This window comes from Nothobranchius furzeri, chromosome 2, assembly GCF_043380555.1.
Source record: "Nothobranchius furzeri strain GRZ-AD chromosome 2, NfurGRZ-RIMD1, whole genome shotgun sequence".
In the NCBI taxonomy this organism is placed as follows: Eukaryota; Metazoa; Chordata; class Actinopteri; order Cyprinodontiformes; family Nothobranchiidae; genus Nothobranchius; species Nothobranchius furzeri.
The window spans coordinates 88058427-88080476 of NC_091742.1; the positions used below are offsets into that span (position 1 = coordinate 88058427).

Here is a 22050-nt window from a genome sequence, read left to right on the forward strand (position 1 = left end):
TTGAAACTTGCACATTGATTAATTGCTGCAAGTTACAAAATGAAAGTTTCATGTTACGTACCAAAGGTTACGTGTTGCAAAACGAGAATTACATGCTACAAAATGAAAGTTACAGTTACAAAACATGTTACGGGTTACAAAGCTTGGTAAAAGTTACATGTAATATTGTCCCAATCCTGGTTCCATAGACGATGGGACTAATTATGTGATCATTGACGATGGGCTGAGTCGTTACGGTAGCTTTTACAAGAGGCAGTTTGTTTATTTATTTGTTTGGCCGTTAGTTAATTTGTTAACGACTCATGCAGGTGCGCATTTGTTTAACATGTTACACATGGAGACCGTGGGAGGTTACAATCAACAAATTTTCATCAGCGCATCTGAGCGTTATCTCACACTTTCTCCACACCTCGCTGCTGACAGTGCATGCAGGCGGCGCGCTGAAGAGGAGCTGGAAAATTGGACATTGTGCAGAAATGTTTGCTGATTTTACAGCTTTAGCTGAAGTAGCGCTCGTTATTCAGCAACAGCTTCGAATCCAGTCACCAGTGATGCCATGAACCTGTCTGGGGCAAAAGTCCAGAACCTTAAGACTATAGCCTCTTCAGCAAGCTCCCTATAGACATCTGGTTTCACACAAGCAGGTGACCAGTTCAGGTTTACACTGAGCAGAAGGAATGTACGTTTGGGTCACAGCTGATGAAATGTTCCTAATTTACATAAAATATTTTAATTGCATAGTTTAGCTAAAACATCTAGCTTATATTCCATCATCTCGTTCATTATCTGTTATCCTGTACAACCATCATTTAAAGCTTCTTTCCGGAGTATTTCTGTTATCCGGTGGCACCATCTAGTGGCTGACAAGCATATAACACAAAAAAATCTGTTGCTCTGGTTTTTAAGATGGCGACTTCACGTTTCTGTTTATAAATGTGCTTCTGCAGCCAACAAACAGAGCTAAAACACGCTGTTTTACGAGTATTATTCTCATGTCATGTTGTGTTCTCATATATTTATTTTTTAGAGACTTACTTGTCCTTGAAAAGTTCATCAACTCTGCATCAGCTGTATTCCTTAAATTTGAAGCATCTAAGCCAGGGGTGTCAATAAAATAAATAAAATAAGACGTATCGCTTACATTTTATCAGAGTACATCACTTTTACGGATTTCTGAAAAATCATACATAATTCCTGAAAGGGGAAAACTCCGGAAAGCAGCTTTAATTATTACTTTGTCATGTATAATCATTAGTTTGGAAAAATGGAATTAATTTCATTTTTATAACTATACCCTTGACTCTGTCTAAATTAATACAAGTGTTTTCCCTGAATAGTCAAAGAACCTAAAGGTAACATTAAATCAAATATTCAAAGATCAATAAGATTGATCATTCATATTTATATGGAATATCACATCTTATTGGTAATTTAATTCAATAAATGGAAATGAGCATCCTACTCATTAGCATGAGCCTACCTGGTCGTGGAGTCACCCATGACACTGGTCGAGGACAGCAGATGTTTCCCGTTAAGGTAACTTAGCATCAAAGTTGTGCTACTGTGGTAAGACAGCTCCGTTTTACAGTGGAGACACTCGACTGTGTTTTCATTTCTTTTTCATTTAAAACAGTCCCAAACTTTGGACCTCTTTTGCAAGAGTTTTTCTCTTTGTCTTAAAGGGACTTTACGGAGTTTTGAATTGTTATGATTGCGATTGCCCCTTCAGGCCAAAAGCATAACGGCAGCTTCAATAGTAGGCTCGTGCACGAGGTGCGCATGCTGTACGTGCACACTCCTTAACGAAAATAAGTGTGTGTGTGTGGCCCGGAGGACAGAGGACAGGAGAACGCACAGCTAATTAATTAAATAATTTGGTTCTGTACCTTTCTCTTCAGCACAGCCGACAAAGGTTTAAGATGGGTCAGTCCTCCTGCATGCTCAGATCATTCCCTTCCCTTGCTTGAAAAATTGTTCCAACATGAAAGTTGAACCCACATCTTTTTCATCTGTGAATGCAATGCCGTTTGGCGAGTCTCAAATAAAAATTTGGGCATCTTACTGTAAAAAAAAATACCATTAATGTAAAAAAGAAACTCTAAATAAACTATGTTCACATCCAGAATCAAACTTGGGTCTCCTGCACGAGAGTCCGACGTCTAACTAGGTGAGCTAAAGCACCAACGACATCTTTGGTATCTGTAACATTTATATTCTTGATGACAGCTAAAACAACGTTCAAAGAATGGTTCGGAGCGAAAATGGCTATTTTGTTGCTAATTTGCAGGAAATATCTAGAAGAAAGTAGCTAAGGGTCCTCAGAAATGTAGCTAGGTTCATCACTAGGCGTTAGGAACAGCGACAAAGTCGATGATAGTTGGCACTACCTCGCTCTCTGCTGCTAAAGCTACTGATAGCAAATGCTACGGGCTATGCCTGAGCGTGAACGCGCATGAAGCAGCCTGCTCGACCCGAGCATCTCTCTTTTTCTGTGATTTTACAGAAAAACAGGCAATCACAGTAAAAATGCCAGGGCTCATTCTCCAGGACCAGGGCATTGCAGGATAATGTATGAAGAAGAAATTTATTATTTCTATACATGTTTTGGATGTCAAACTTCCATAATGTCCCTTTAATCTCCATCTTCCTCCATAGCGCTGTGATCACCAATGTTGTACGTCAGTAAAATGTGTCCTTGTAAAATGTTTCCACTTGCAAGTGCATGCATTTAACAAAGCCTTGAATCAGTAAAATAAAATATTTTTTAAAAAAAATCGAGGAAGTTATTGAATATTCGTTTCAGCCCTAGTTACATCATTACTGTTTTAGATTGCTGACCAGGGTCACATTCACCTGTAGCCCTCAGTTTTATATATGCTGTTAGAAAAAATCTGTTCATTTGTTAATGCAGCTTCTTGCTGGGCCACCTTAAAATTGTGTACACACACACACACACACACACACACACACACACACACACACACACACACACACACACACACACACACACACACACACACACACACACACACACACACACACACACACACACACACACACACACACACACACACACACACACACACACACACACACACACACACATATTCATCCTGTCCAGATCCATGTGGAGCAAACACGATGACTCAGCCACAGCTGACCGATCCTCAGGCGTTACTTAGCATGTTTAGCTAACAGCTGCAATAGAAACAAAGCAGGAGAGCTGATGAAGATGCTGCTTCAGAACAACACATGACATTAATGACATCAGCTGAGGACAGATCCAGTCCATGGAGAAAACAAGCAGCTGCTGCAGCTTTACCATAACACCAGACTAGCTATGAAATGTTCTACAGATATTATTGGAGTATTTTATTATGATATGCGTCTGAAGCAGAGGACGGAACGGAGCTGTAGTTGGTTCCTATTGCTGATTTTGGTTTTGCAAAGGGCAATTTCTACGGTGGCCCTGAAGTACAAACCACAAAAAAATATCACTTAACGCAACAAATTGAAACACGCAACAACAAATCACTTAATGCATAACAAATTGAAAAGTACAAAAACAAATTCACTAAATGCAACAAAAAATCACTAAGCTCAAAAACAAATCACTAAACGCACAACAAATTGAAAAGCACAACAACAAAAAAACAAACCGGAAAAGGTAGGTACTTAACGTTAAAACATATTCACTTTACGCAAAAACAAATCACAAAGCGCAACAACAAATTCACTAAACGCAAAAACAAATCACAAAACACGCAACAAATTGAAAAGCGCAAAAACAAAAAAAACCGGAAGAGGTAGGTACCAATGCTGCAACAACAGGCATCACTGATTGGATGATGGATCCGTTAGCCTTTTGAACTGGAAGTTGTTCTGCGTAACGCATTTTGACAAACAAGAACATTACCAGTGATTCACACGTTGTGAATCCACGGGAAGGATGCTTGTAAGAGTGCATTTTGAGGTCGATGACGTCACAGCGCAGCGACGAGTACTGTCCGAATTCCAAGAATACTCATTCTCACGTCCTCCCACATTTCGAGGACGGGTCTGTTGTATCCTCACAGAACAAGGCTATCCGAGCATGCTTTGCGTGCAGGCTGTGGATTTTCAACAGAAAGAGAAAATGGGGAGAGCTACGAAATTTTAAACGTAAGTTTGTTAAAAACTAGCCGTAGAAATCTAAAAAGCTTAAAGTGGTTCAGTTTAGACATTTTTTGTTTGTATATTTGTTTTTAAAATTACATTTTAGGCAAAAATCAGCCAGAACGAGTTTGTATCACGGGTCCCAGTTATTCCCCCGTGTGTGTGTGTGTGTGTGTGTGTGTGTGTGTGGCGAATTAAACTTGTCATTTGTTTTAAGGACAACGGAGCAAAGAAGCGTTTTTATTAAGCTTAGAGGTGAAGAGTGAAGCTGTTTACACACACAGCCACAGAAGTTCTTCTGTGAAAAGTAGTTTTACATTCAGGGATTTACACAGCTGACACGTTTTAATGAAGTAAAAAGTGTTTGTGTGAAGAATAAAAGTTTTTTCTTCTCATGTGGATACAGTAATCCCTCGCTACTTCGCGGTTCGTTCATTGCGGACTCGCTGCTTCGCGGATTTTTTCTTTGGAGCATTTTTCAGGGGGAATTCTCAGATTCGCGGTATTTTTCACTGATTCGCGGTATTTTTCTATGCGAAATATCAAGAAATTCTTGTTTTTTTTCGCATCAATTTCATCATAAAATGCACTTTTTGTAATAAAACTAAAAAAAACAAGTGGTTTCACAGACGCGGAAGTGATAGCGTCGGTGAAACGCTGGCTGATCTAGGAAACCCGAGCGTTCGAGCGTCAACGAAGTTGACACGGAAATGCCGGGCTTTCCAGAAGTAAGTAAGATAACTTACTATGAGCTGATAGTTTGTTAGATTGATCGGTAGGTTGGAAACTGATCATGAATCTGAAGAAACGATGACCGAGTGGTGAGCTGGAAAGGCGACTTCCGTTTATAGCCGCGGTTTGTGACGTAGGTGCGACGTGGAGGGAATCCCCGCGAGGGGCATGCTGGGAGTCCCTACTTTGCGGATTTTCACCTATCGCGGCCAGGTCTGGAACGCATCTACCGCGATAAACGAGGGATTACTGTAAATGTAAAAATGTGTTTATTGCCTTTTTGTCACCTGTGGTCTATGATTTTCTCTGTAGGACTGCAGGTGTCCAGGGTCAGCAGAGGCTTTACCTGTTGGTCATCCTGGGAGAGAGGCCTTCTACTGTCATCATGTTGATGTTATTTAGCTGTTTGATATTTGAACACATTTACTAAAACACATACTAATAACTCTTTCTGGTCATTGATTTTATCACCAATTTTATTAGATGTTTTTGAACATGTTACATGAACAGAAAATGAAAAGATGGTAAGGAGACAAGATTATTTATAATAGGTTACACATATTTACAGATCAAAACCAGTATGGACCAGTTATGTACGGTTAAAGCAGGATTAACCCGAGTGACTCTTCCTGGATCATTTATTTAAACTGAGTGAGCAGGAAGTCTTTAACAGTGCAGCTGGATCTGCTGCAGGAGAATCCAGACGTGGATGGAGGGCTGGAGCAGACCCGTGGCTGGACGTTTCTGGCCAGAGGAACATCATACAGGACGGTCTGCAGAGAGAGCTTTGGGACGCTTCCTCTCACTGTCCACTCCATCGTTCATCTACAGGACCTGCTGGGCTGGCTCAGACGACGGCTGTTACATCTGTAAGATGTATTCAGAAATATGAAATGAGGAGATGGTTTATGGATCCACTGGTATAACAATTGTGACTCTTCAGCAAATAAAACCACAGTGTTGTTTTTAATAGAGGTTCCTACATAAATGACTTGGCTGTTAGTGGTGGTTTGCTGGTACCTCCTCCAGGACAGAGCACCACTGACCTCCTCCACACACATCTTTCCTCACGCTCATCCTCCAGACCCACAACTTCACCAGCACAGAGGCAGATGTGCAGCACAGACCGTGCATGCTGACCTGTAATAGATTTAAAAAAAAAGAGGTTTTTTATTGGAAAATGTAAAACAAAACCTATAACCTGCAGTACACTGGTTCTGTTCAGTTTAAAGAAAAGCAGCAGGGAAAACTACAGAGAACTGACATTTTTAAGACAGATCTAACCATTATTAAGTTGAATAAACAAATGCACATTGAAAACACTTAAATTCTATTTTATTAAAAAGCCTGTTTTTTAAAACATTTTACCCCCATTTGATGCAAAATAAGTTCTAAGGTCCAATTTACATTAGAAAACATCCTACTGCATTCAACATTTATAATGCATTTGGTTTATATTAATTACCTACATAATAATACTCTGCAGTAATGTGTTGTGTATGTTTAACAAGTTCATTCTGTAGCTTAAAACATACATGAAACCATCTAAAGTTAACATGTACGTCCTGAAAGCTTGTAGAAAAAACAAAGTTACTTTACCTGAAAACGGTTGTGAACAAACTCTGCTGATGGACGTGAAGCTGCTGTAGCTCCTTAATACTCGCTAGCTTTAGCATTTTTCCTTTGAGTGTAGCTGCCGCCACGGCTCTGACGGGACCTACGGGCCACAGTAGAAGTGAAGGCCAGACTGTCTGAATTCAGAGCCGCTGGGTTCTGGTCTTAGCGGTCTGACAAGGACCCGGCCTTGCTAGACCGGCGAGGACCCGTACTCATAAGCATCCTGCCTGTGGATTCGGACACACCCGCTGACTGCTCTTTCACATAACCACGTTCGGCAGAACAACTTTCGTTTCAAAAGGCCAACGGATCCATCATCCAATCAGTGATGCCTGTTGTTGCAGCATTGGTACCTACCTCTTCCGGTTTGTTTTTTGTTTTTGTGGTTTTTAATTTGGTTTTGCATTTAGTGAATTTGTTTTTGCGCTTTTCAATTTGTTGTGAGTTTAGTGATTTGTTGTTAGGCTTTTCAATTTGTTGTTGTGCTTTTCAATTTGTTGTGCGTTTAGTGATTTGTTTTTTTGTTTAGTGAATTTGTTGTTGTGCTTTTCAATTTGTTGTGCGTTTAGTGATTTGTTTTTGCGCTTAGTGAATTTTTGTTGCATTTAGTGAATTTGTTGTTGTGCTTTTCAATTTGCTGTGCGTTTACCTTTCTCAGTGGCCTAGTGGTAGAGTGTCTGCCCTGAGACTGGGAGATCAGGGGTTCGATTCCTGGTCGGGTCATACCAAAGACTTTGAAAAAATGGGACCCAATGCCTTCCTGCTTGACACTCAGCATTAAGGGGGTTGGATTGGGGGGTTAAACCACCAAATAGTTCCTGAGCACGGCTTGTCTGCAGCTCACCGCTCCCCCAAGGGATGGGTCAAATGCGGAGAATACATTTCGCACACACACCTGTGTGTGTGACAACTAATGGGACTTTAACTTTTTTTTATTTATTGATTTGTTTTTGCGCTTAGTGATTTTTTGTTGCATTTAGTGAATTTGTTGTTGCGCTTTTCAATTTGTTGTGCGTTTAGTGATTTGTTTTTGCGCTTAGTGATTTGTTTTTGCGTTTAGTGATTTGTTTTTGCGCTTAGTGATTTTTTGTTGCATTTAGTGAATTTGTGGCAAGTGCAAGACATCATCCTGCTACAGTATGGAGCTAGGATTGGGACAATATTCAGTGTAACTTGTACCAAGTTTTGTAACTTGGAACATGTTTCAAGACACGTAACTTTGGATTCGTAACTTGTAACTTTAGTTTTCTAACTTGTAATTCTCAATTTGTACTTGTATTTCTTGTTTTGTAACAGGAAATTTTCATTTTGTACATGTATTTTTTATTTTGTAAAATTAAACTTTTATTTTGTACATTTACTACTCATTTTGTAACATCAAACATTCATTCAGAAACTTGAAACTTTCGGTTTTCACCTAGCAGACTTCCAAAATAAAAAAAAATCAATGTACAAGTTTGAAATCAAAACTCTCAAAACACACATTTCATTTCCACAGGTACAAACCTCAGGGAGCTGAGGGAGCTGAGCCAGAAAGCCAGGCTCTCGATTTACCGGTCAATCTATGTCCCAATCCTCACCTATGGTCATGAGCTTTGGGTAATGACCGAAAGAACGAGATCGCGGATACAAGCGGCCGAAATAAGTTTCCTCCGTAGGGTGGCCGGGCTCAGCCTTAGAGATAGGGTGAGGAGCTCGGACATTCGGGAGGGACTCGGAGTAGAACCGCTGCTCCTCCGGATCGAAAGGAGCCAGTTGAGGTGGTTTGGGCATCTGGTCAGGATGCCTCCTAGACGCCTACCGGGGAGGTGTTTCGGGCATGTCCTGCTGGCAGGAGGCCCCCGGGTCAACCCAGGACACGTTGGAGAGGTTACATCTCCAATCTGGTCCGGGAACGCCTTGGGGTCCTGCCGGAGGAGCTGGTGGAGAAGGCCGGGGAGAGGACGGTCTGGAGCTCCCCAGTTGGGATGCTGCCCCCGCGACGCGAACCCGGATAAGCGGAGGAAGACGACGACGACAAACCTCAAATCTACAGTTACGAATCTTTTTGTCTCAATTCTAGCGTCAGTGGGAGGAACTTGGGTGGAACCAATGAGAGCAAGAGTCTTGGCTACCAATCACGTTTCTCGAATTCCTGTCCAATCATTGGGAGAGGAGGGCAGGGTTCTGTCAGCTGTAGAGAGTTACAACACTCCTATGGAAAGAATGGAATGCGGGGGTCACGTGGTTTACGTAGCTTCGAATAGTTCCAAACAGCCCCCGCAGCTAACATCAGGCTGTGTCAGAACACCCCACCATTAGGGCTGGGCGATATGGCAAAAATAGAATATCACGATTTTTCCAATATTTTATCACGATTTCGATTTTATCACGATTTTTTATCCATGAATAGCTTAACTTCAATTGCGTATTAAAGGAGAGAAACATTGAATAAATAAACATTTATTCATATTAGGGATAATCAACACAGTGCTAACACACTTATATTTTAAACTCACACCAGAGATGATAAAAGCCCTGAGAGAAACAATTACAAAAATCTGTTTCTCGTTTTTCAAGTAACTTAACATAAATTAAAATCGTAAACATAAATTAAAATCGTAAACATATTTAAAGTGCAAACATGTCAATTGCAAACATATTGTGCAAACATTAACTTGTTCAAAATACTATGTAGCTCCCAGTTGCTCATGTAGTGGATAGTTAAGCTCAAATACGGCTCTGATGTGCGGCTGGACCAGAGATCGCTTGTGGTAGCAAAAAACTGCGCATTCTGAATATTTTCTGCAACAAGTCTCTAAATAAAGTAAAAATTTCCAGTGCAGAGTGGAGACAACCCATAGAAGCACTGATTTGATCTCATTTCAGAGAAAAATAGAACAGGTTAGATGAACCTAATAAATAAAATTACTAACAAACTCAGGAATCTTTCTTTGCTTCCCTGTTCTGGTGCTGAAAATATCACTAATGCGGGTCAAAGGAGATACACAGATGAATGCACCTCTTATTATTTGGAGACTACATTTACTGCAGCTGGCAGAGGCAGAGATTGTTTCTATTGATACACGGATTTACAGAATCATTTTAAATGTTAATAGGGGAAGACTGCAGGAGGGAGCGGTAAAATACAGGGGGTCCCAGCAAAAACAAGAAACTACGAGTCTGATGAAACCCGCTGGTTTTCCATCAGGCAGTCAAGGGACAGCTCCAACGACCCAGTGACCGAGCTCAGTCCGGTACCGACACCGGCTCAGCAGAGGGTGGACGAGGCGGCGTCGTGCTCTGCTTAAGAAGCGGTGTTATTTTCCTGCTTCAGAAGAAGCGTCCAACAAGTTTTTACGCTTTCTCCGAGACATGTCACGTCACTAAGTTGTTAGCGCCGCGCGCTAAGGAAACCCTGCGTTCCTCTTCGGAACGAAAACCTCGTTGTCGCTCAGCCACGGCGAAGCCATGTTTGTTCACACACAAGTGAAAACAAGCGGGGCACTAATATATTACTATGACTCACTCTGATTGGTTAAGGGTCAAACAAAGGCGTGTCATTCGCCTGAGGTAAGTTCCATTTTCATTCAGAGGCAGAAATTCAACAGCAGAGCTGTGAATCGTGATAAAACGGTCTCTCAAAAATGACAGACCGTCAGATGTGTAGATCGTAAAACGGTCTAAAATCGTTATATCGCCCAGCCCTACCCACCATACACAAAATGTCAGTAATCAGAACATTATATCACCGAACATACATAATAACAGAAGAAAGAGACCGTAAACAAGAGGACAAACACAACATGCTTTAAAGACCTGCGGATACCCGACATGGGCGATAAACAAAGGAAAACGGCAAACAAAAACAGAAAGAACAGAACAATCTAAGCAAAGAACCAGAAACCCAGAAAGACAAGAACCAAAACCAGTGATAACACTACCATACATCAGAGGCATAACAGAAAAAATAAGAGCAACAATGAAAAAACACAACATAAACACACCAACAAAGCCATACACAACAGTTAGAAACAGACTAGTGCACCCAAAAGACAAAATACCAGCTGGACTTTAATGTGGAGTCATTTATGAAATCCCATGCAAACTCTGCAATAAAACATACATAGGAGAAACTGGACGCCAACTCAACACACGAACAAGAGAACATAGAAAGGAGTGCGAGAAAGAAGCAAGTCGAAAACACACAAAAGCAGCAAAAGAAGAAGCAGAAAGTACAATAAAGAAGTCAGCCGCAACAGATCACTGCATAAGAGAAAACCATATAATGGACTGGGACAACACAAGGACCATAAACACCGAACAACAGAAATACAAAAGATGGATTAAAGAAGCAATCAAGATAAGGAGACGTGGATGTGGGACCATGAACAGGGACGATGGAGTTTACACGTTGGACCGGGCATGGGACTGCATCGTCGGAGAGGGGAGAGCGGGCAGTAGAGGGCAACAACGTCCTCTGCTGCCCGCGGATAAACTGAGAAGGAAGTGACGCGCCACCATCAGCGTCAGCCTGAAGAAGCCTGCAGCTGCCGGCGAAACGTAGCGACAAAACAGGTAAACAAAACTGTTTCTGTGTTTTAAAAAGAACGACAACATGGAATTATAATGGCACTGTTAAGAGTAAAGAATCATTTTTAAATAAAATAAATACAAATGTCTAATGTTTCAAAAGATTTGTACCACAGTTTACTTGAGTACAGTGTGGTCACTGGTCTGTGGATCAACATGCTGTGGTTCTGCTGTACTACCCACTGTGGGATCCTTCCTCCTCCTTGGTTCAGGGCGATGAGCAAACAGGGTTGGACCAGCATCAGCCCTGAGTCTCACCTTGCCTTGCCTAAGCTTAGTAAACTGTCCCTCCTCAAAATGTGCCTGTAGAGTGGACTATCATTTTCCAGGTTTTCCAGGACGTGTGGGAACACTGTATATGCAGCGCAGCCAACCAGGGTAAGATGATCAACCTATACAGGGATTATTATAATATAGTTTTTGTACATATAGAAATATTGAACTAAACCAAAAATGGAGATGTAAACTTACATTTCAAAATTCTATCCAATCCTAAAATTAGTCATTTCAGATTTTAACATGGACAAATTTTATTTTAATAATAATCAAAATAAAGTAATTCAAAAGAGTTTCATTAGGTCTTGGGTACATTGCTCATAATTAATGATTCAGCTTATTTGTGCATATGTAATGACTAAACATAATGTTGGTAAAATGCTTTATTAAAATGCTATTATACATGTTGTACAAGTTTGGTGTTCATTTTTTCACAAATAACACTTTTATCTACTGTGATGAACTATACAGTTTTATTGAACATTTATTTTTAATTAGTTGCTATAGAAACCATATAAACTGGGTTATAGATGCATGTACTGTCTTCACATAAAAATATAAAGTAATGATTGTAAAATGTATTCTACTGAACATAATAGATCATCATTCAAAGCATAAACAGCTACATATTTTCTTCAAGGTAAGCTGGAGCAGAATTCTAGCTTTCAATAAACACTTTAAAATGGATATTACAACTCGAGTTTAGGGCTTCTTGTAGGACTTAGTTATTAAATATGCTTATATTAGAGCAGTGTGTTGCATTACTACATCAAATGTATTGCTATAATATATTATAGTAATGTATGTGGTCTAAATGTGTTCTACAGTGTGTTAGGACTGTCATATTCCTGTAATGTAGAACAGTCACGGGTGTTTGTCTTCCTACAAATGCTCGGAAAAATATAAATAGGCTACTTTGTAAAGGAGTTAGGACATAATATATAATATTATATATAATATTATTCAATAATTACCACAAATGGCCAGGGGAAATGTGATTATCATTATATTAAATTTTTGTGATTTGTCCCACCATACGCCGTTCAAACTGACTTACGGCGCTGTGAAATGTTCGCTCATGTAGTGGAACGGTAGTGGAATTTGGGGGTCAGCTCCATGAACCACGTGACCGCGAGTCGGTGAGTTCAAAGAGTGTCGTAACTCTCTTTCTACAGCTCTGACAGAACCCTGCCCTCCTCTCCCGATGATTGGACAGGAATTCGAGAAACGTGACTGGTAGCTAAGACTCGTGCTCTCATTGGTTCCACCCAAGTTCCTCCCATTGACGCTAGAATTGAGACAAAAAGATTCGCAACACTGTAGATTTGAGGTTTGTACCTGTAGAATGAAATGTGTGTTTTGATTTCAAACTTGTACCTTGATTTTTTTTATTTTTGAAGTCCGCTAGGTAAAAACCGAAAGTTTCATGTTTTTTAGAATGAATGTTTGATGTTACAAAATGAGTAGTACATGTACAAAATAAAAGTTTGATTTTACAAAATAAAAAATACATGTACAAAATGAAAATTTCCTGTTACAAAACAAGAAATACAAGTACAAATTGAGAATTACAGTAAAAACTTTGTCAATTAATTCTTTATATGAAGAACATTTAACAAAACCTATTTTTTATCACTTTCTTTTCCTTTCCTACCTTTGTGCATTTTCTCTCTTTTTATAAAAAAAAAACACTTAATCAGTTAATTAGTGGGGTCTATGTTGAAGAAAGATTTTATGTAAGTCCATTAAAAATTAGATATGTTATATTTCCAAATAAAGCTATTCGTTTCAGTCTACTGCACTTAACATGGGGAAATGTTGCAGTCATTTGTTTAATTTGTTTAATTACAACTTGCTTGATTATAAATGTTACTGAAATATGACAAAGAACAAATGAATAATTGTCAAACTTTTATTCTGCCAAATGAGTGTGCAGTTGACAGTTTTAATATATGAATAACACTGATATGATATGGAATAAAGGAGTATGTAACTAACAATTACAAGACAAAATAACAGTATATACAAAAATTAGGGCTGGGACTTGATTAAAATTTTTAATCTAATTAGAGGCTTTGTAATTAATTAATCTAAATTAATTGCATTTTAATCGTTCAGGAAAATGTGCTCTCAAAGCAAAACTTAATTAAAATTATGAGACATAGAATTAAACATTAGACATAGTTATTACTGTAAAACTAAAGCTTTTAATAAAAAAATGCATTTTAATTAATCAAATGTCACTGTGTGATATGAAACAAGACCCAAATCAACTAAAATTTATAATTACAAATAGAAAACGCCTGCAAAGGGTTCCTGAGCCTTTAAATAGTCTCTCTGTCTAGTTGAATTACTGAAATAAATCTGACTTTGCACCAGATTCTAATTTTTCCAGTTTTACTTGTTTGTATAATTGGGAGTTTTTATTAGCATTTCTACTCATAATGTAGTAAAAACACATAAATAATAATCCTTCAAAATGACAGAACAGGCACAAATATGATCTAGGACAGGGGTGTCAAACTCATTTTAGCTCAGGGGCCACATTGAGGGAAATCTAGTACCAAGTTGGCTGGACCGGTAAATTAAAAACAACTTCAGATTGTTTTCTTTGTTTTAATACAATCAATATAAAACAAAGTTGTAGCCTGAGGACAATGTATCCAAAATAGTACAAGTACAACACCTGAAGTGTACTTGAAAATTTAAAAAATAAAAATCATTCCTTAGCGATTCAAAGAGCTTACAGATCCCATGGCTAGATCAGTTTCATGCAGCACTTAAAGTATATTTGACTCATTTTACTTTAAATCTTTTAGCTTTCACCAGCACATCAATATCAGAAGTCACATCCTGAGTGGCGGCCAACTTCAGGATGTGATTCAAGTTCTTGTGTGAGCCTTGAGCGCTGCTTTGTTTTAGTTATACTCATTACAGAGAAAACTTGCTCACAAAGATAAGTTTATTTTCACTCTACATTGTAAAGTAGGAAAATAAAGTTTACACAACCATCTCGGACCACATGTTTGACACCCCTGACTAGGACTTAAATGTGCTAACTTTTAACACCAGAGCAGGCGTGAAATATTCTGAGAATGATCAGGAACACTAACTGGTTCCAGTTGGATGACTGGAGGATGATGGGAAGATAAAAGATCATGGCGAGGAAATAATGATCTGACGAGCAGGTGAGCGGACCTTCCTTACATGGGAAGTCCTGATGTCACGTTAATACGGGGATGCTGCAGACCCACAGATTCACGCCTGCAGCAGCGAATCTGGTGTGATCTCCAGCCTGACCACAACTTTCTTGTTGCCCCTGATACACTTTAGCATCCGCCCCTTAGCTGATGACAGCTTCAACACACCTGCTGCTTAATGATGATAATAATGTATGTGATGTTTAGACAGAGACTCGTCTCAGAAACGTATATCTCCGACAGAATTGTTTAGAAAATCATCAGAAAAGTTTTAGAGTGTTTCTGTTTTTACTTAAACTTCTGTTTTCAACTTTAACTTTCACGTTGCCTGCGATCGTTTACAGAGTAGTGAGAACACGGAGCGTTCTCCCAGCGGCTGAAGCCCCCCTAAAACGGACCTAACGACGTCAGCGGATTCAATCTTTCCCTGGTTTTACAAAGAGCTGATGTTAAGATTGTTTGACTCATAGGTTATCTACCTGCAGAAGGTACGTACCGTTTACTAATGCTTTGTATATCAAAGGCGAGCGATGATGTCACACCCAACACTGATTAATTGCCCAAGCTGCAGAGTGCACAACACAGTCTGAGACTCTAGTGCTAAACAGAGTAGCCATCCAGGTACATACCACAGTTGGAGCAGAGTCGACCACCCCAAAAACGCAGCCTGAGGACACGGGCTGGTACTTAAAACCAGCTGTTTCCTGAAATTACTTCCTCCCCGGAGGAGCTCCCCTTTTATAGCAGGAGCGCCCTCCTACGTACGGAGGGCGTACTGTTCTAGACCAATAAAATTGGAGCAGGTATTTCGCACTGCTACATCCCCCCCCCCCCCCCCCCCAACAGGAATCGTTGTTCAATATTTTTTTATTCGCTTAAAGATGTCAAAAAAGCAAGCACCCCCCTAAGAGAAGAGTGCGATGAACCATTACTTATCGAGGAAATAAAATGGGGAATTAAAAATCTTAAACTAAACAAATCTCCTAGTTATGATGGTCTCACAGGCAAATTTTACCAAAAGTTTACTGAAGAAACTTCAAAATTCCTTTTGGCAGTATATAATGAATCTTTAAATAATGAAGAATTACCTCACTCTTTGAAACAAGGTTTAATAACACTAATCCCAAAACCTAATAAAGAGACACTTTTAATAGATAATTGGCGTCCACACTCTCATTCACGTTTGGATTATTTTCTGATCAGCAGCTCATTGTTGGCTGACATTTCAGACACTGAGATACACCCCATAGTTGTCAGCGACCACGCTCCGGTTTCTTTAACTCTGGTAAACAAGAAGACAATCCCACCAAACAAAAACTGGAGGTTTAATACATCACTGCTTAAAGAGCAAGTAACGTCTAAATTAACTCTTTTTTTTTGCTGATGAACTGTATGAATGAGTGTCTAATAGTGTTTTAAATGTGTGTATTCACTATTTTAGCATTTTGGTGTATTTTCTTTAAAAATAAAAAATTCTGCCTAAATACCACAGTATAGCGCCACCTTCAGCTTAAAACATAGAATTTGAGTTATTTTGAATAAATTTTAGCCAATGGCTAAAGAGTAAGATACTACGTAAACCAGTAGAGTACTACCTAGCAGCTCTGTGTCAAAGTTATAAAAGCAACGAGCATCTCGGCCACGCCTTGTGGCGAGTTGGGAGTTGGATTTGCAAGCGAGTGTAGGACGGTTAGCGGTAGTTCAGCATTAGCATATAGCATTAGCATATCCTAGTCTTTAGCATAGCTTTTGGTGTTACACATACTTATTTAGTGTTAGCTTGGCTGTTGGATATTGTAGTTTAGTTAGTGTTTGGCTGTTAGTGTAATTAGGAAAGTAGTTTGGGTTTAGTGCTCCATATCGTGTTAGTATGGTGAGAAGGTGTAGTGTAGTATGGTTGCGGTGGCTCTGTGGGGTTGCACTCCTTTCTGCTGGACTTAGATATTAGGCGCCAGTGGTTGCGCACAATCGGTGTCTGGAAAACATTCAGCTCCCGCCTGGTGCTGTAGTTTGCAACCAGCATTTCACCCGCGATTCTGCACGTCTCTGTTTGAAGAGGGAGGCCGTGCCCACCGTGGCTCTTCCACGATATAGATGCAGCCCACCGACTCTGCTCCCCCACCATGGCGGGCTCCAGTCTGAGGTGAGTAAGCTAAATAAAAGTTTTAACATCTTCTAAAGACAATTCCCTACCTAAATGCAAAGTTTGAGAGACGTGGTTCACTCCATTTAGCTAATATCAGCCTGCACTGCCTTAGGGCAGATTTGTCAAGTTCACAAAATGTGGATGTAAGGTTAGAATCAGCGGCGAATCTGAACATATCTCTATTTTTACTTTTACTTTTATTTTGATTTTATCTCTAGTTTTACGCTGCATTGGGATCTGCAGTCAGAAAAGGGAAAAAACCCTTTTCGCACATAAGTGACGAAAAAGGGCACTTTGGCGTCAGGGGTCTGAGGCGGAGGGTGGCTGACCAAACGTTTGTTTTTGATGTGCTGGGAGTGAGAATGTGTTGGACTGCCAGCCAATGAAGCTGGAGGAGAAGCGGGGTGATGTGGGTGTGTTTGGAGGACTTGGTCAGAAGCCGAGCACAGGCATTCTGAACCACCTGTAGACGGTTCAGGGAGGTTCTGCTCAGACACGTGAAAAGAGAGTTACAGTAGTCTAAGCGTGAGGAGATGAAGGTGTGGAGAATTGTCTCAAGTTCAGAGCGGGACAGAATGGGACACAGCTTAGCAATGTTCCTGAGATGGAAGAAGGAAGAGCGAACAAGAGAACTGACATGAGAATCCAGGGTGAGAGCTGGGTCAAAGGTCACGCCAAGATTCCTGACGGAAGGTTTGGTGTGAGAAAGCTGACCAAGAGTCTCTGACTTTGGGAACCAGCTTGTCTGGGGCACAGATGAGGATCATTCAGCTGAAGAAAGCTCCCAGCCATCCAGGTTTTGATAGAGTCTAAGCAGGTGTGTAACAGCTGCAGCTTAGACATCTCATGGGGCTTAAAGGAGATGTACAGTTGGATGTCATCTGCATAAAGACTATATTAACTATAGGAGAAAAAGTTATGTGCAATATGTCCCTGTACATTCATACCATGCCTGGACAGGTCAGTCGAGGGTACTGACCTGTCCTGTAACATCTTTGATGCCCTTAGCATGATGGGACCTGATCCATTTTGCTCTGTACAGAGCAGTCTCTCTCATGTGGTCCTTCACTTGTGTGAAGGGCTCCAAGTTATGTTTTAGCCACTCTCTCTGCTGTTGGCATCTCTCCTCTGGCACAGTTGATTCTACAGAACTACACAAAGCGTATAGAAAATAATCTTTACAGGTATAGGTATCTTTTCCATTTTGAGTGATAGCTCTTAAAGAAGCTTGAGTCATTAGAAGATTTTGGCTGTGGTGGCGCAGTGGTTAGCACTGTTGCCTCGCAGCACGAAGGTTGCAGGTTCGAAACTCGGCTGTGGCCTTTCTGCGTGGAGTTGCGTGTTCTCCCCATGCATGCGTGGGTTTCCTCCGGGTACTCCAGTTTCCCCCACAGATCACAACATGCCCTATAGGTTATAAATTGTAAGTCGCTTTGAATAAAAGCGTCTGCTAAATAAATAAACATAAATAAACATAAAAATTTTTTTAAATCAGATTAAATGGAGAATAATCACAGGTTCACTTGATTACAAAAATAATATTTGCCACAGCCCTGAAGTGCTGCCATCTTAGACAATTAGGAACTATTTCTCAGTAGAAGTGCAGGTACTCAAATTATGATCATCACAGTTGTATTACCTGGTGTATGCCCTGCATGGCTCTTGTGCCACACCGGTTCCACTGGGTCCAAGAGTCCCCCTCTTCTTTCTGACATTTCTGAGCCTCTCTTCCAAGAACCCTGTTGCTGGGTTTTGTCATCTTTCAAACCCTTGCGGCTTCTGGATAGCCAGATTTCCTGGGGGGAGAAATAGAACCCAATCACCCTTTGCAATATTTCATATCCTTGCCCCTAAACTATACAGCCAGTCTCTTTGTCCCACCCCATCAGCTTTGTAGAAACTTAAGGAGTGTGGCTTTAATCGCACTAAAAAACAAGTTATGTCCAAGCTAAACAAAAGTCTGTGGCGGCGCAGACGCAGCACCATACCCCCTTCAAATCACCATTGTGTAATCTTTTGTAAAAAGCACACGATTGTACTACATTACCGCCATGGTATGACCAATTATAAACAACCAAACACTCCCTGATGCTGTCTCAGAGTTGTGGCAAATTGGCGGTATTGTTTTATAAAATAGGCTTAAAACTCACATGTCCAGAATCAGTACCGTCATTTAATAATGGAAATATCTGCACCAATGACACCGCCAGGGCCTCTTTAACAGATGTCGCTGGCCTGTACAAATAGAACATTGCATAACTTCATATGTAACATTTTATTGGTTTAAATTTAGACTTGGTTTACCTCTCCCCAAACTTTTCCATCATATGAGACACCAGTATTTGAACAAGGGCAATCCTTTGCCTCCTGGATATGAACCCACTTTCATCCAGGCTTTTTGTGATGTCACGGCCACCTGGAACAGCAGTTAGTATCCCACGGACATCCTGATAAAGATTACAAAACCTGTTGATTTAATCCAATTAACCAATAAAACTTTATTATTAACACATGATCGTTCATATCTGTTCATATCCTCTGGTATTCTGTCTTTTAATCGTTCCTGACGCGCTCCGCTCCAGTGGGGTGTCTAGATCTATTAAAAATGGGGTGGCCCAGGTGAGACACAACTTTGTGCATGGGTGGCACCAATGGTTATGCTTTTTTGTTTTACCCCCAAGCCTTTTGTAGACAATGAAAAGCCTATTTAAAGGTAAATTAGTGTGGTGGCACCTGGGGTGGCCACTCAGATTCCAAGGGTGGCATGTGCTACCTCAGGCCACTTCCTGGACACGCCCCTTCTCCGCTCATCGTGTGCTGCGGTGAATTCACCTCACTGACGCAGCATTGAAACACGCACTCCGCTTTGTGGTCAGGAGATCCCTTTGATCTGCTTAAAAGTAACTGATGAGGTGAAAAAGTAAGAATCCAGGCTGCAGTTTTTCTGGAGAGTTTAGAGGCGATGCAGGAAGATGAGAGACAGACAGGACAGGAAAATATAGTTAAATAAAAACAAGAAAACAAAGCTTGAAAGTAAAATGTAGGTAGATTTATCTCTACTACACGTTTTTACCTGTATAAAACAATAAGTTATACACATGTAATATTTCTACATGTGATACAATTCAGATCACCTTCAAAACTCAGTCGCACACCCAGGGCCGTTTCAAGGCATTTTGGGGGCCAACCCTAAATTACATTGTTAGCAGCAGAAATTAAATGTTATTAGCATTTCCAATACAAATGCATGTTAATGAAATGCATTATATTTTACTGGATATATTTATGTGTTATTTTGACTAAGAAACACAACTTCTCTCCTCACAATTGTATTATTTGGAACAATACATATATAGTACTTAAAAACAAAACACTCTTTCTACAAAATTGGTCATTAAGTAATGTAAACACTGTGAATAATCTATTAAATACTAATGGTGGAATTTTATCTCACAAAGACTTCATAGAAAAATATAATAAGATTTCACAAGAAGAGTATAACATAGTAATTAAATCCATCCCTGTTAGTATCTTTTCTTTAGCACAGACCATACAAACATTCTTATCTGCAGCAGTTAGACCTCCAACTATTTCTGGGATCTTAATTACAAATAAGAAATGTAATAATTCTGTTATTAGAAAAGGGGTTAAGTTAACAGTACTAAATATTTATGCACCAAATGAAGATTGCCCGAAATTTTTTGAAAAAATGGCTCAATTAATTGCGGAGAGAGGGAAAGGTCTGATTCTTGTTAGGGGTGACCTCAATTGCGTAATCAACTATAAGTTAGACAAACTCATCTCTATAGGTTCTGGAATAAAGAGAGACAGGGAGAGAAAACGGATAGAATTAGAGACAGAAATAAAAAAGTTGGAAAAGGAACATAAACAAAATGGACGACAGGAAACACTGGATAACTTGAAAGATATAAGAGCTCAGCTTGATGGTCTACTAACGTATAAGGCAGAAGGAGCCCTAAGATTTATAAAAAGAAAATATTATGAAATGGGGAATAAAGCGAGTAAACTTTTAGCTTTTCAGCTGAGAAAAGCCCAAGCCAGCCGTATAATACCTAAAATTAATTCATTAAATATGAATAAGGTAGAAATGAACCCAAAAGGGATTTCAGAGGTCTTTGCAGAATATTATCATAAATTTTATACAGGCCAAGCTTCGGCCTTTAAATTAGATGGGATAAAAGATTTCTATAAAACTCTTAAGTTGGATAGATTGTCAGAAGAAGAAGGTGCTAGTTCAACAGAACCAATAAAAGAGACTGAAGTTAGAAATGGTATTAGTAAACTTAAAAATAATAGCTCGCCAGGCACGGATGGTTTTGCAGGGGAATACTATAAAACCTTTATTACCGAACTTACTATTATTATGTAAACTATATAATTATGTATTAGACTCAGGGAATCCTCCCGATTCATGGAAAGATGCAATTATTACAGTTCTGCACAAGGAAGGGAAAGACCCTCTCCAATGCCCCAGCTATCGCCCTATAAGCCTGCTCTGTGTAGACTATAAAATACCGACATCAATACTAGCATCTAGAATACAGATACATATAAAGAAATTAATTAAACCAGACCAGACTGGTTTTATTTTAGGACGTCAAGGCACAAATAATGTGAGGAGAGCTTTAAACCTACAGTCAATAATGAAGAAAGATAAGCAGACATCCATGCTCCTGAGCTTAGATGCAGAGAAAGCCTTCGACCGAGTAGACTGGACCTTTTTAAAATATACTCTTTTGGAAATGGGCTTTGGGAAAAAGTTTGTAGATTGGTTCAATGTTTTATATAAAAACCCTAAATCAACAGTAAGAATAAATGGTTATTTTTCAAAAAATTTTAAGGTAGAAAGAGGGGTGAGGCAGGGAGATTCCTTATCACCTGTACTTTTTGCCTTGAGTATTGAACCACTGGCAGAGATAATCCGCCAGAACAAGTTGATTCAGGGAATAAGAGATGGAGAAGGGACAGTCCATAAAATTGCTTTATTTGCAGATGATATTTTACTTTTTATAAAAAATCCAAAAATATCAGTACCAGCATTGCTTAACAATCTAGATAAATGACTTTGACTTGACTTTGACTAGATACATCTGCAGAACTCTCAGGATATAAAATTAATCAAAATAAATCAGAAGTAATGATGGTTATGGGAGACTGGCCAAAAGAACTGGTTCAGGCTAATTAACCAATTGGGGTTAAGTTAACTGTGCTAAATAAATTGGTCGTTGTGGAATCCCCACAGAGTCGCCTTGTAATCTATGACAGTCCCATCTCTGGGGTTCTTAAAAACATGAACGTCCTCTGAGATCCTCCGGCAGCCCGTTCCAGAGG

The 22050-nt window shown here is 39.8% G+C and overlaps 1 protein-coding gene across 4 annotated transcripts in view; it reads right to left on the bottom strand.

Moving 5' to 3' along the window:
• The window catches only part of LOC107376810 (gastrula zinc finger protein XlCGF57.1), a 25291-nt gene extending 9976 nt beyond the window's left edge, over nt 1–15315 (bottom strand). For 3 of the 4 annotated variants that reach the window (XM_070548143.1, XM_070548142.1, XM_070548140.1), the window contains exon 1: nt 15182–15315. The gene's annotated coding sequence lies outside the window, so the exon portion shown is untranslated. Of the gene's footprint in view, nt 1–15048 lie in introns of all 4 variants that reach the window. The other variant, XM_070548141.1, reaches the window with a different exon arrangement.
• Nucleotides 15316–22050: the final 6735 nt, after the last annotated feature.